The sequence below is a fragment of the Watersipora subatra genome, chromosome 5, assembly GCF_963576615.1.
Source record: "Watersipora subatra chromosome 5, tzWatSuba1.1, whole genome shotgun sequence".
Classification (NCBI taxonomy): domain Eukaryota; kingdom Metazoa; phylum Bryozoa; class Gymnolaemata; order Cheilostomatida; family Watersiporidae; genus Watersipora; species Watersipora subatra.
Genome location: NC_088712.1, coordinates 54,304,345 through 54,318,003, shown reverse-complemented (window position 1 = coordinate 54,318,003; position 13,659 = coordinate 54,304,345). Strand labels below are relative to the sequence as shown.

At 33.3% G+C, this 13,659-nt stretch overlaps 1 long non-coding RNA gene and 1 pseudogene across 1 annotated transcript in view; one reads left to right on the top strand and one right to left on the bottom strand.

The window, feature by feature from the left end:
* The window catches only part of LOC137396285 (uncharacterized), a 117,013-nt gene extending 114,086 nt beyond the window's left edge, over positions 1-2,927 (bottom strand). The window contains exon 1 of the long non-coding RNA XR_010978523.1: positions 2,782-2,927. This is a non-coding gene — a long non-coding RNA (uncharacterized lncRNA). The remainder of the gene's footprint in view (positions 1-2,781) is intronic.
* Positions 2,928-3,919: 992 nt separating this feature from the next.
* LOC137397478 (uncharacterized) lies at positions 3,920-9,768 on the top strand (annotated as a pseudogene).
* Positions 9,769-13,659: the final 3,891 nt, after the last annotated feature.

Sequence of the window (13,659 nt, the reverse complement as noted above, 5' to 3'; positions counted from 1 at the left end):
TTCATGTTGTATTGTAGCGGTTATGGATTATATCAATTCTCTGTTATTAGTCTATTACAGAGATGTTTCATGTTGTATTGTAGCGGTTATGGATTATATCAATTCTCTGTTATTAGTCTATTACAGAGATGTTTCATGTTGTATTGTAGCGGTTATGGATTATATCAATTCTCTGTTATTAGTCTATTACAGAGATGTTTCATGTTGTATTGTAGCGGTTATGGATTATATCAATTCTCTGTTATTAGTCTATTACAGAGATGTTTTATGTTGTATTGTAGCGGTTATGGATTATATCAATTCTCTGTTATTAGTCTATTACAGAGATGCTTCATGTTGTATTGTAGCGGTTATGGATTATATCAATTCTCTATTATTAGTCTATTACAGAGATGCTTCATGTTGTATTGTAGCGGTTATGGATTATATCAATTCTCTGTTATTAGTCTATTACAGAGATGTTTCATGTTGTATTGTAGCGGTCATGGATTATATCAATTCTCTGTTATTAGTCTATTACAGAGATGCTTCATGTTGTATTGTAGCGGTTATGGATTATATCAATTCTCTGTTATTAGTTTATTACAGAGATGTTTCATGTTGTATTGTAGCGGTTATGGATTATATCAATTCTCTGTTATTAGTCTATTACAGAGATGCTTCATGTTGTATTGTAGCGGTCATGGATTATATTAAGAATTTCTCTTGGTGAATACTCATCAATTTTACACTTGCACAAAAATGTAAACAAATTGTGTGTCGGCCTGTCTGTTAGCCTGGCAAAGCGTTTCTACATTTTTTCACGTTTCTACAGCGCACTACAAACGATTGCCTTGATTGCCTTCATAGCTTGTCGTGAAATCTGTGTAGCTAATTGTATTGAACATCTCCATGTGCCACGGGCTGTCTGATTGGAGAAATCCTGGGCATTGCCAGGCTTAATGTTGTATAAAGTAATTTTTTTGCACACTTAGTTAAATAATTGAATTTAAATGAAGTTAATAATCAACTTTTTTACATTTTTGACTTTAATTGCCACAATTGAGTCAGACTAAAATTTAACGAATCTGTCAGTTTTATGATGGATAGGTGCCAAGTAACATGCTGATAAAGTCAGCATTACCAAACTGAAATCAAATGCTCATCAATAAAATCTCCATTGAAATTATCAAATTGCTGAGGCTTAGTTAACACTTATGAGATTCTTGACAGCAAAAATTTTCAGACTGCAACACATCTTTTTAAAAGTTGTTGTTTCAAACATATTTCAAGATACAAATGATGTAACATTTTCAAAGCCTATTTTATGAGTTGAAGTACAAAAGATACTAGTTTTAACTTTTAATCACTTTTGCATATTATCTAATTTTACCATGTACATTGCTTTACAGACTTGGAAGCATTTTATAATATGAGAAAAGTTATGTCTGAATTTTGAAAAGAAAAAAATTAAAACATTCACAAAGTGAAAGGCATCTTAAGTTATCAGATTTTCAGGTTTCAGAATGACTTCCAATCAGTTAGTCAAAATGCACCTCTATGAAATATAATTTTATGCTTCCTTGCTTCGCAGGTAAAGAAAATAAAATATCTTAAAAAAATGTTAATTCTAGAAGCTACTTTAGAAAGTTACATAAGTAGAAAGTCAAGGATTTATGGTATTCTAATAAAAAATGAATAAAAAGAGTTTTTTGTGTTCTGTATGTTCATCTTGTAAAGGAATTTACCAGCCCTTTACTTTAGCACGATCTAGACTATTACATAAAGAAAGAAGAATGAGTATGGTTTCTTTCGCTTTTATTAAAAAAGGAAATTCCACTAGTCGACGAGCGTACAGCTATTGCTCTGCTCAACTGAGTGAGCGCGCTCTTTTATATACAATAAGCTCTCCCGTTCCGGCTAATTGAACCTAGTGAGAAAACGGGCTAATAGTGGAAACAAGTAGAACCGCTAATTCGTTGGCATAGTTATACAATGCGTTACAACAGCGATACAACATAAACGAAGGCATAGTGATATAGTATAACGAACAAATAAAAATGATAAAATAAAAAGAACAACACAACATACACATATAAAATATTGCAGGAACTACAAAGTCATGACCCGGCATCCAACACAATCTTTTAAGTAATGAGTTACCGTAATAAGTAGCTTGTGGTACAACTGCTGTAAAACTTTAAAAACTTGTGGCATTGTATTACCTCCAATTGTAAAAGTTGATATTATCAAGTCATATCTTCCCTGTATTAGCATACTCTTTGAGCCAACCATATATATACAACTAACTTAAGTTAAATTGAGTACATCGTTTAAAGCACTTGTGACAAGTTTCGGTCTTAGATTCTATTGACTTTGGCAATTAACCCAAGTTGCTGTCAAGGTTAACGCTCGTATCAGCACAAAAAAGAGTTGTCCCTTTGGCAATAGTATGTCAGCTGCTATTTGAGACAATAGTAATTTCCTTGACTTCAACCAATGATATACAGCCCCCCCTGTATATCCTGTATATCAGAGGGGCTGTATATCATTGCTTCAACTAAAATCAGGATATAAAAATGTAATATGATGCTTTGTTATCTTTTCAACAAATGAAATACATATAACCCTAGTTACAAGGTTTACGCATGGCTAAAATCTATTTTAACGTCTGCCTGAATTTTTGATACGTATAAGTATATTTAAACCATAACTGTCACGAACAACTTTTATCGTACTAATTAGGTAAATAAGACACGTTGATTCCGATTTTGTACTCAGAATAAAGATTAGTCCACTAACCTTCAAAGTCATTTAGGCTTTTTTAAAGCGTTTCAATGTCCGTTTCGAAAACAACACAATCGGCATTACAAGCTCCGCCCATAAATATGTGACGAAACCTAGCTTTTTCAGAAACGGAAGTTCGGAATGTTTAGTCCGATTTAGAATAATAGAGATGGGTGTCTTAAAACCCATTATTATCTAAATCCAGCCTGTAAAATAATTTCAGTTTTTTATGAAAGGGATATAAACTATTTAAAATTGCTCGCAGCTTGTTACATGACGTTTAAATGGGCTGGAAGCCGAGAAAACATGAGCTCAAAAAGCGCGGTTTTATCACGAACTAGCGTTGTTATCGCGCTTTTTAAAAATGCAATGCTAAATAGCTTATCTACCTTTCAGAAAAGACTGATATTATTTTTAAGGCTGAATTTAGATATTAATGGATTTTAAAACACCCATCTCTATTATTCTAAATCGGTCTAAACATACCTACGTAACTTCTGTTCCTAAAAAGCTAGGTTACGTCACGTATTTATGGGCGGAGCTTGTTATGCCGATCGTGTTGTTTTCGAGACCGATATTAAAACGCTATAAAAAACCCTTCATTACTATGAAAGTTAGTGGCCTAATCTATATTTTGATTACAAAATCGGAATCAGCGTGTCTGATTTACCTAGTAAATACCATAAAAGTTGTTCGTGGCAGTTATGGTTTAAATAGAATGACTTGAATAGGAAAGCAAACACAATTTTTTAAAAGCCGATAAGAGGTAGCATTATCTGTTTGCTAATATTATGTTATTATATTTGTTTGCTGTAACCTAATTCACCAGTTTATTCAATGAGAGTAAACACTGACTCACTACAAGGAAGTTTCAGCCCAATGAAAATATATGGACACAACTTGAAAATCATTTGTATTATACGCATTGTAAACAATGGAAAGGTTTTATTCGGAGTAAAGCCTTTAACATAACATGCAATAATACGCTAAGAATAATACTATTAGAAGTGTTCTCAAGTTTAGTTCCTCATGGAGGGCTGCCAAAAGGTAAGAGATCTGTTATCGCCTAATATGGTAATGCTGACTTTGAGAGGAGACTATAAAAGGGAGGTGATAAGAACAGCAGCCATTCGCCGACTGAAGCAGCGAGAAAATGGCAGAGAAATCTGACATAATGAAGGTTGTCTATTATCTAATATATTATCGTTATTCATTTGTTATAGTTCGTGTCATTCTTTCATCATAATTCTAGGTAGATTTTGTATGTAAGTATACTTATTGATAGGTGCCTTGTTGCGCTTGTAAATATTGACATACTTTTAGTAGTACGGGGTACATTACCATGTTCTTTTTAAATTTTATTATAACACTAAATTCTAATTAAATTCGTTTATCTAATAATATATCTGCTTATTACTACAACCCACTATTTATTGTAGTACAGTATATTAGCATTTTTAATATAATGTTTTAATTTTGTTTGCTAAACTATCTTATGTGATGCGATACCTGTCAAATAATATGATATATTGTAGCAAAAACAATACTGTACATTAAAATATGTTATAAGTCTCCATATATTTCATATTGTATTTTATTGCATTAAATTATGCTACAATGTATAACATTGTGGTATATTGTAGTATATTGCATTAGATCATGTAATATTATAACATTAAATTATAATATACAATATTATATCATTTTTATCTCAATACAAATTTTTGTATCTTTGCTAAAGGAAGAGATATTGATGAATGATGGCTTCATTTCAAAACCAGAAGAAATGTTTCCTACTTTCATTATTAATATTTTTTTATTAGACATTTGTCAGTTTTTGTAGAATTAGACTGGTTAGGTTCCTTCATATAATAAACAATTGTACTATATTGTAGTTGATCATGTATATATTTGTATTTTATATAATATATATCCTAGATATATTAAATTTATATGATATATATATTTTGCTATAGTATATTGCTATATTAAATGAGTATATTTTTATAAGTATATGACTAAATTAAATACATATTTATTAATAATTAAATAGTGTGGTAATACTAACATAAATGTTGTAATAATTGCAATAACAATAATTATTAGTATAGTAAAATTGGTGATAGTAATATAGAGTAACAATATAATTATTTAAGTTTGGATGACTACAGGACAATGACTACGTAGTACATATTTTCTAAAAATCTATATAAATATCACAACTTCGTGATATTGTTAGCTATGACGTTTTGAAATGTAAACAAAATTGTGCATTGGTTTTATATTATTACTATATTAATAATATTGGTTATTCTAATAATAGCAGTGCATTTTACTTCTAATATCGGCCAATAATGCATTTCTCTTTTTGCAGGAGGAGAGATATAAAAATATAATCTTTTCCTTTCATTATTGCTATTTGTTGTATATAATAACACCCACACCCAGTACATTACAGTTACCATTGCAGTCATCCTATTGCACAGCAGTGTCATTTGACTGCTAATATTGCATTTCTCAACCATCAGTACTCTTTCTTTTTTGCAATCACTTTGGTCGTGGGCTGTATGACAGTGGAATTTCTAGCTAACAAACTTTCAAACTGTGTATAGTACCCAGTAGCTTGCCATTTTACTTCTACTTTTGCATTTTTGAGTTATAATAAACATATTTCCTTATCGTTGTTGGTAAAATACATACATATTTAAAAATTACTTAATTATGATACTAGAATAATTTATTTATAATCTATTTAATTATAACAATAATGATAATACTGATAGTAAAAGCAAAAGCTGTGTCAATAATGGTAACGCAGCAAATACTTAACATTTTAGTCAAACATTTACATTTACATGCACTGATCAATATTATATAACTCTAATACTCCAGATATTTTTACTCTGCTAGTATTGAGTGTGTATGTTTGCTATAATAAACCATTAACAACCGTGTCAGTAGCGCATTATGTATAAGTGAATTGCAAAATCTTTTCATGAAGATAAAGCTCTTAAACCTGACCGCTTTTTACTTTGTCGAACTAGCTAATTATTGAAATATTTGTAATAACAATATTAATAATCATAATAATTATAATAGCAATAAAGAGAAATGATGTCATGTTACGAGAAGAAAACCGAAGGCGAGATTGGTAATGATATTTACTGAACTATTAGTGATCTAGACAAGCGGTTCCATGAGAAAGGCCTGATATCCTTCTGCTTGAAAATAACATTATGGTACATTGTGATATATTTTACAATAAATTATCTTAATATAATACAATGTCTTATATCGCTATATGATTTTTTTTATAGTTGTAAAAGTTTATAGATTGTATATCATGTGTACTTGTTAATACATGATATATTAGGTATATGATATAATTATAGAGATGTAGTAATTATAATAATATTGAACTTACGGAGTATAAAGATTTCTGCTCTTTCAGAATCGTTTGTTTTTAAATATTTATTTGTTCGCTCATTTATCAATTTATAATTTAAATGTTTTTATGACTGTCAAATTTATTAATTAATGAAGTATCTGTGATAATAACAAAAATGATAAGAAAATATAATGGTAATTATAATAGAAAAAGTAATGTTAATTCTGGTGATTACATAGTAACATATTATCACGTTTTAGACATTCATTTCTATAAGAAATGTCTGATATCCTAGAAGATTATGTTTGTCAAATTTGATTCATCAGCTAATCCATTTTTAGATGGGTGAAAGCGAAATGCGCGGATCAAAGCTGATTGGAATTTCCATGCTACTTTTGTCTATTCTACTGGTTGGATCTGTCGCAGCTATAATCATCCTCTCTATTGGTCAGGGAGCTCAGCCTTGCACCCCTAATGAATCCAAGTCTGATTCTATAGACCTAGAGGCAACAATCACTGTTAAAACTGATGACAAGGAGGTAAAGTGATAGTACTTTGATACGATAGTCGCAGACTATTATTGAAGACTTATTGAAGACAGCAGAGTTATTCTTGCTGACATTATTGTTTTAAATTGCTATTCTAAATCTTAATTTTAAATTGTAAATTCAAAAATGAAAAATGAAAATTCTTGAAATTATGAGTTTCAATAATTTAGAACATAGGCAGAACAACTTTTAAGAAGAAATTTTTAGAAACCCCAAGATTACTATTGTTTGTTTTTGCTTACCAGAGTGAAGAGAAAGTTGAATACAGCAAGGAGAGACACATCGCGTATCTGTATGGAACTAATTGATCTTTTGACATGGATGACTTGCGCAAGGTAAATAATGTTTTAGCAAGTCTCCAGGTACTTTAGCCGGTGCTCAAAAGGTGCATATCGCATTTGAATATCAAAAGCTCTTTGAATCTATATAATTATATAAATTGAGGTGTTTGTTGGTTTTTTGATATGCTGTATATCTAGTAATAGAAACTAGACATTGAAATGAAAAATCTATTTTGCACTGAAATTGAGCTAAGATACTTTGGTTTTGCAGACATGTGCACTAACCACTACGCCACACGGCTACCTTGCCATACTACGGAATAGTTGTGGGCATACTTATTATACTTTCGAATATCTTATTATTGGTTACTGCCACCACTTGTGAAGATTAACAATTAATAGCGCAATGGCTTGTCTAAAGCTAGCGATAGCTAGCTTTAGACAAAGCAATTAGCTTTGCCATAAGCTGTGGCAAAGTGACTGCGTAGTTTAGTGATAGTGTGCTTTGCTTAACATCCGTACATCCGAATGCACGGGTTTGATTCTTGTGAGGGACAATCTTTTTTCTTAATGCCCAGGCGGGAAGGAAGGATGATCATGGCTTTTATTATAGTAAAGATTTCACCAAGTTTAAGTTACTCAAATTCATTGGATAAAAAAACTTGGTAGCCAATGGCAACAGTACATTACCAACTTGGTAGCCAATGACAACAGTACATTACCAACTTGGTAGCCAATGGCAACAGTACATTACCAACTTGGTAGCCAATGGCAACAGTACATTACCAATTTGGTAGCCAATGGCAACAGTACATTACCCGCTACTGTTTTTGAGCTGTTTTAAATTTGGAACAGGTGTTTAGCATAAGAAGTAAGTAATGTTTTTAACAATCGGTTTTAGCTATGCCTCAAGCTTTCAAATATTTGAGTTAAGCATTGGGCAGAGAAACACAGAAACAAATAAACACCTTTATTTAATAGTTAAAATGGTAAAAGTTTTATGTTTTTCAACAATCAATTTTCTATTACTCGTGAAACTCCGTGCATTCACCTAGTATACTATATAAAGAGCAGAAATTTGATATTAGAGAGCTTCTAGTATACTAATGTCACAATGTGCCAAACTATTTAGTAGTGATACTTCTACTAAATAATCCTGACATTCCTGCATGACTGCATAAATTTCTATCTACATGTATATATATAAAACTCAAAATTTGTCATTTCTCGTTGCCTGTTTGCATGTCTGGCGGTCCAGTTATAGTTATTAAATTCTTGGAATGAAAAGCTAGATTTGAACTCATGGAGAATGCGACCGTGTGTTTCAAACACGCGCTCAACCACTGAGCTACACAGTCCTTAGCAAACCATTGCTCTTATCATATACCATATACCATATACTGTATGCACACGCATTCGGTGCAAAAGTGCATGCCAAATGTACATTTTTGGTTAGTAACTAATATTACTTTTTGTATTTGTTATTTTTTGAAATTACTTAAAAACTAATTTTTTTGCTACTACATGTATTATCTAATTTTTTAAGTTGTAATTTCTAAATTTGCGGTTTCAATTTCAATTGTGTGTTAAACTTCTATTTTCGATTTTTCGTAAGGCTCGATTGCTGAATCAGTAAAAGCTAATACTTTTCGTGCTGAAAATTGTATTATTTGGAGTAGGAATAGCCTTTATATTTTTTCTCCATTCGGTGAAATAAAGTTATAGACAAAGACAGTTGATATCTCATTTTTACATTTATACTAGTATCGAGAGGTACTAGTATCATCGTATTCAGAGTTTTGATGGATAGTATCTGCTAGAACAATAACCTTGTTTTTATACACACACACAATTCTACGCACGAAATATTATCATTAATTCAACATATTCAGGATTTTCATTTTGTTTTCTCAGTTGGTAATAATTTTATTTTTTTTCCGTTCGGAATAATTTTATCATGACCAAATCATCTTTTATTGTAATCGTAGCAAAAAAGACTTAATTTACATGTAGCTTCCTAATTATTTCACATTTACATTTAAACACTTTTATAGTTGTTTTGTTTCTTAATTTATTTGTTCTGCACAAATAATTTTTCTCATGATTTGAAGTTTGAAAGTTAAAATGGTAACTGGTGTTATATGTTAAACAAAATAAAACTTCTGTGCAAAGACCTTTATTACTCGGCCAACGTCGGACAGTGAGCTCATAATTTAAACAATGTGCCAAGCTGGAGTAGCTATTTAAGCGATCGCTATTCTTTTCGTTCTCTTGATCACATTTCGTTTTATAATCTGCTAATACAAAAAGTAAAATTTAATCAAAGTGCTCTGGTACTTGTAATACACTGCCACAACTCACCTAAACTAAAAATGGTCAAAATGGGAGTCATCTACTCCTTCTCTATATTAAATAATTTCTCACTGTCTTAGGATGATAGTCAATTACTACAGAGCCATGTCAGAAACTTTCATAAATATTTTGAAAGTATGTGTATGTATGCTGATTAGTAATTTGATTATAGGGAATCCATCTGACAAGAAACAGCAGAGATGGTATCTGCTACATCATTCCTGTTGGAGCCAACCAAACCAAGGCTGACCAAATGGAGGGTTTCTTCAACAAGTGGAACCAAAAGGAAATAGCTGTGAGAGGAGAACAAGTTCAAATGCAGGTGTTAGAAGGCAAACTCACTGATACCAGTTTCCTCACATAAAAAGTTCATGATGAGTGTACTAATGGATTCAAATGGATGGCTGTGATTGGAGCAGGTGAGAGCCTTTGATGTTCATAGCAAGTGCTGCCACAGTGAAAGCTGTTCAACAGATTATCCTATAAAATGTCATGTGAAACACTTTTGAGTCAGCTAAGAAGTGTTGATACAACAACTAAAGTCAAACTCATGAATACCAAGCTACTCGCTAGTTGAAACTTAATCAGATTTAAGTCATTTTAGAATTAATACCGCTTTTCATTACTAAATTTAAATCATGTGTATATGACAAGAGTTGTCTGCTCATAGCAATTGATGTGTAATCTATATATCTAGTAATAGTTATAGACATAGATGTATACGGTTATTAGTCAGGCCCGTATTCCCGGGGGCGGCTGGGTGCCTGGGCGGCTGAGCCGTCCCAACTTTTTAGGAACTTTCCGCGGCTAAGTCCAATCAAACTCGGATAACTCACCCTCGAATAAAATGTAACATTTAATCTCAAACACAAAGTTAACTCGAATGGATTTGTTTGGTTCCTTCCCACGCAATGATAACTTGCTTCAGATAACGCGACCTCAACATCATTTATTCGAAAAGTTATTTGCCCAACGGCTATGGAGACGGTTTTTATCGCTGTAGAATATCACTTTATTCCAAACCATAGAGACAAACATCAACTTTTAGTAGTTCTTAGGCGTCATTTTATTATCATCAATGGCAAAATATTCTTGTTAACGACTTTTATAAAGGTTTGCAAAATATCTAGTTTTACCAAACATCCTCTTGGCCATGTCCCATCGAAAGCGTGGAAACTTCCGTATGAACTTAAAATAAAATCGGCAAAATTGATCTTTATTAAAACGCTCAGAGGAAAAAGATGTCTTTTTTCTGAGCGTTTTAACTGCAGTCAAGCTTTGCCTATTTTAATTTAAAAACGTTTCGTCAGTCACATCACTTAAAACAAAACAAATCTCAAAAAATAGAAAAATGCTGATACTTTCCGATAAAATTTTTAAAACTTCACATGAGAGGCCCAGCTGAGGCCCTACATAAGAGAAACCTGTTGGGGGCTTACACCGCCCCCCTCCACACCTCCAGGTGTTCATAACTAGTCGCCTAACATTAGCCACCCCAACTTGCAACCAGTGAATACAGGCCTGTTATTAGTAATGCTCCATAAACTGAAACTGTAAAGGCAGACAATCATGTTTGATGCTAACCTGAGTTTGACAGACTCTTATGTTATAAAAACCTCTAATATACCAACTCTTACTTGGTTCAGTGCCCTACCACAACTCACAGATACAAGTTTGAGACTTCTTACTTGCTCTTCTGTCATTGATGTCTCTATACTCTCAACTGAAGTTTCTTTTGCCCATTTAATAGAGGATGAGGAGAGCATTGCTAAGAGAAGCGCTGAACTGAGCAGACAGAAGAGAGGCGTCAACTGCCATATTCATAGAGTCTACTTCTTCTGTACTATTGATGGGTTACAATACATCTGCTACCAGGACTACCTACATTGCTATTTCACCTAAGTGACAAACGGACTGTCTGAATATTTGCGTGTTCACTTAACTTTATGTATTCCTGAACCCATTTTATTGTTGTTACAAGTATATTGCTGGAACTAAATTGCTTCTGAATATTTGTGTAAACTGGCCAAGAAAGATATTTTAAATTCACACATTTTGTGTGTAAATCACTTTACTGATTTCTACTTTTGTGTTAGTATTTGAGAGTGTTTTACTTCTGTTGTGGATCATATTTAATCTTTATTTCATTCAGTTTAGTTTCTTTTATTAGCTTCCCATGTGTCTTTGTTTACAATAAAACAGATCTAGGCTTGCCACAGCAAACCAAGACAGAACTGTAAACTCACTAGTTGGAAAGAATTCTAGGTTTTGTGCTAGTAGTGCTTTCTGATTGACACCTCGGCAACCAACTGTAAGATATAAAAATTATTATTGTTTCAGCTCGTTTTACTTGCTATTATTCACATATGCATTCAACATATAATATAACTAGTACACGGTAAGAGGGATACATCTTCAGAATCTAACTTAAATGAATTTAGTTTGTTAAACATTCACTTGAAGGAAGTTTTAGTATGTGTTTTAGTAAACTTTAAACTTCTAGCTTAGTCACTTAATCATTTATCTGTTTGCGATTACGTTTTTACCCTAGCGAATAACGCTGAACTCACCATGGCAACCAATGTATATCTCTTAATAACATATATAGTCAGAACACAAACCACCAAATTTTAATTTCGAGATAAGTTATTGTTGATGTCGTGTGGCGGAACAAAATAACCCTAATGAAAAAAAGATGAAAAAGCAGCCTCTTGCATATACTTAGGCCCAACATATTTCTTAACAGGAGCATCATAACGTGTGGGCGCAATGCTGAAATAATTAGCATGTGCATACGCTATGCCATATGTGGTAGTGCCTTTGATCAATACGCCTTGTATAACTCAATGGTAGAGCGCGTGGTTTTAAAACTTGCGGTTGCATTCTCTGTGAGTTCAAATCCATCAAAATGTGAAATTTTAACTGCGAAGATGTTAATAGATATAATAGCTAGACATACACACACATACACGTACGCACGTACACACTTATACACATACACAAAAAAACACACAAACTTTGAAAAATATATGTAGATTGAACCATGCTAACACTTATGTTGGTCAAATTAAAATTATGCACTGAGAATTTGCAGAATATATGCCCCTGTAGTTTTCCATGTATGTTGATTGATATGAGTACAAATAAGCAGTTCATATTATAACTGTGAGATGGTCAAGGGCTTAGCCAAGTACAAACATTCCTTGATTTGGTATACTGAAATAGCATGGGACCAGGTGCTATCACCCAAGTGGTGTGAAGACACAAATATGAGCTATTTTAAGAGACTTAATGAGCTCTTCGCCGCTCTACTTGGAATCAGCCACGTTGTTGTGACATTGTTGGGACATTTGGCCGCAATGTAAGCCGTGGCCTTGGCTGCGTCTGCCCAATGTTGGCTGTCTGGTTAGCATAAGATGTTTGCCCTCTTCTCCTGTTGGTTTTGTAGAAGATAGTTGGCTGGTCGGCATCCTAGGATCAGATGTGGGGTGTATGGCTGGGTGTCTGGCTCATTTGTTTGTGGGTGAATAAGGGTCTTCTGCTCTTTGACCGCGGCTACCACTTCTGTTGGCTGGGGATCGGGTTGATGTTCTTTCTAAGGTTCTGTTATTTTTCTTCGGGAGCTCATTCCTGTTCTCCCTAACTGGCTGTGCTGTCTGGTTGTTGGAACCGGCAGACCTTGGTCAAGGGAAAGGTACACGGCTTCATGTGTAGTTTTGATCTTCAGTCTCAGCTCCACAACAACTTCTGCCACTGGGGCCAGTCTATGTGGTATACCAGATGACTGGCCCCAGTCTATGTGGTCCCAATCTATGTGGTATACCAAATATCTGTATCAGCTACTCTCATATTTCCCATATTTTACACTACTTAATTTCTGGGCACCTGTTGCCACCTGCAAAGGCAAATATAACTGGTAAAATGCTGCAACACATGGTACAGGCCCTGGATTTTTCAGAACAGCCATGACGTCGTTGTAGGCGTCCTGGGGATACATCGCACAATCTTTACAACGGCTCGCGTGACTTGGAATTCGTTTATGGTTAGCTGCTTTGTCTATGGTTAGTTCGTCTATGCTATTGTTGCTTTTCACATTGAAAAGCTGTAGGTAACTCATGGAGCTCTAATCTTATATCTCATCTCTTTACTGAGATTATTTTAACAACATGAATGCTGCAATTTGAGAAGGTGGTTGAATTAGCGCAGACAAAAGAGTGTTACCCTAGAGAGAGACAGTGGACTGTTACCCTAGCAAGTTAAACATTATCAGTTCGAGTGCTGTACATAGCCATCATTTATGATGGACTTACATTACAACCTATAG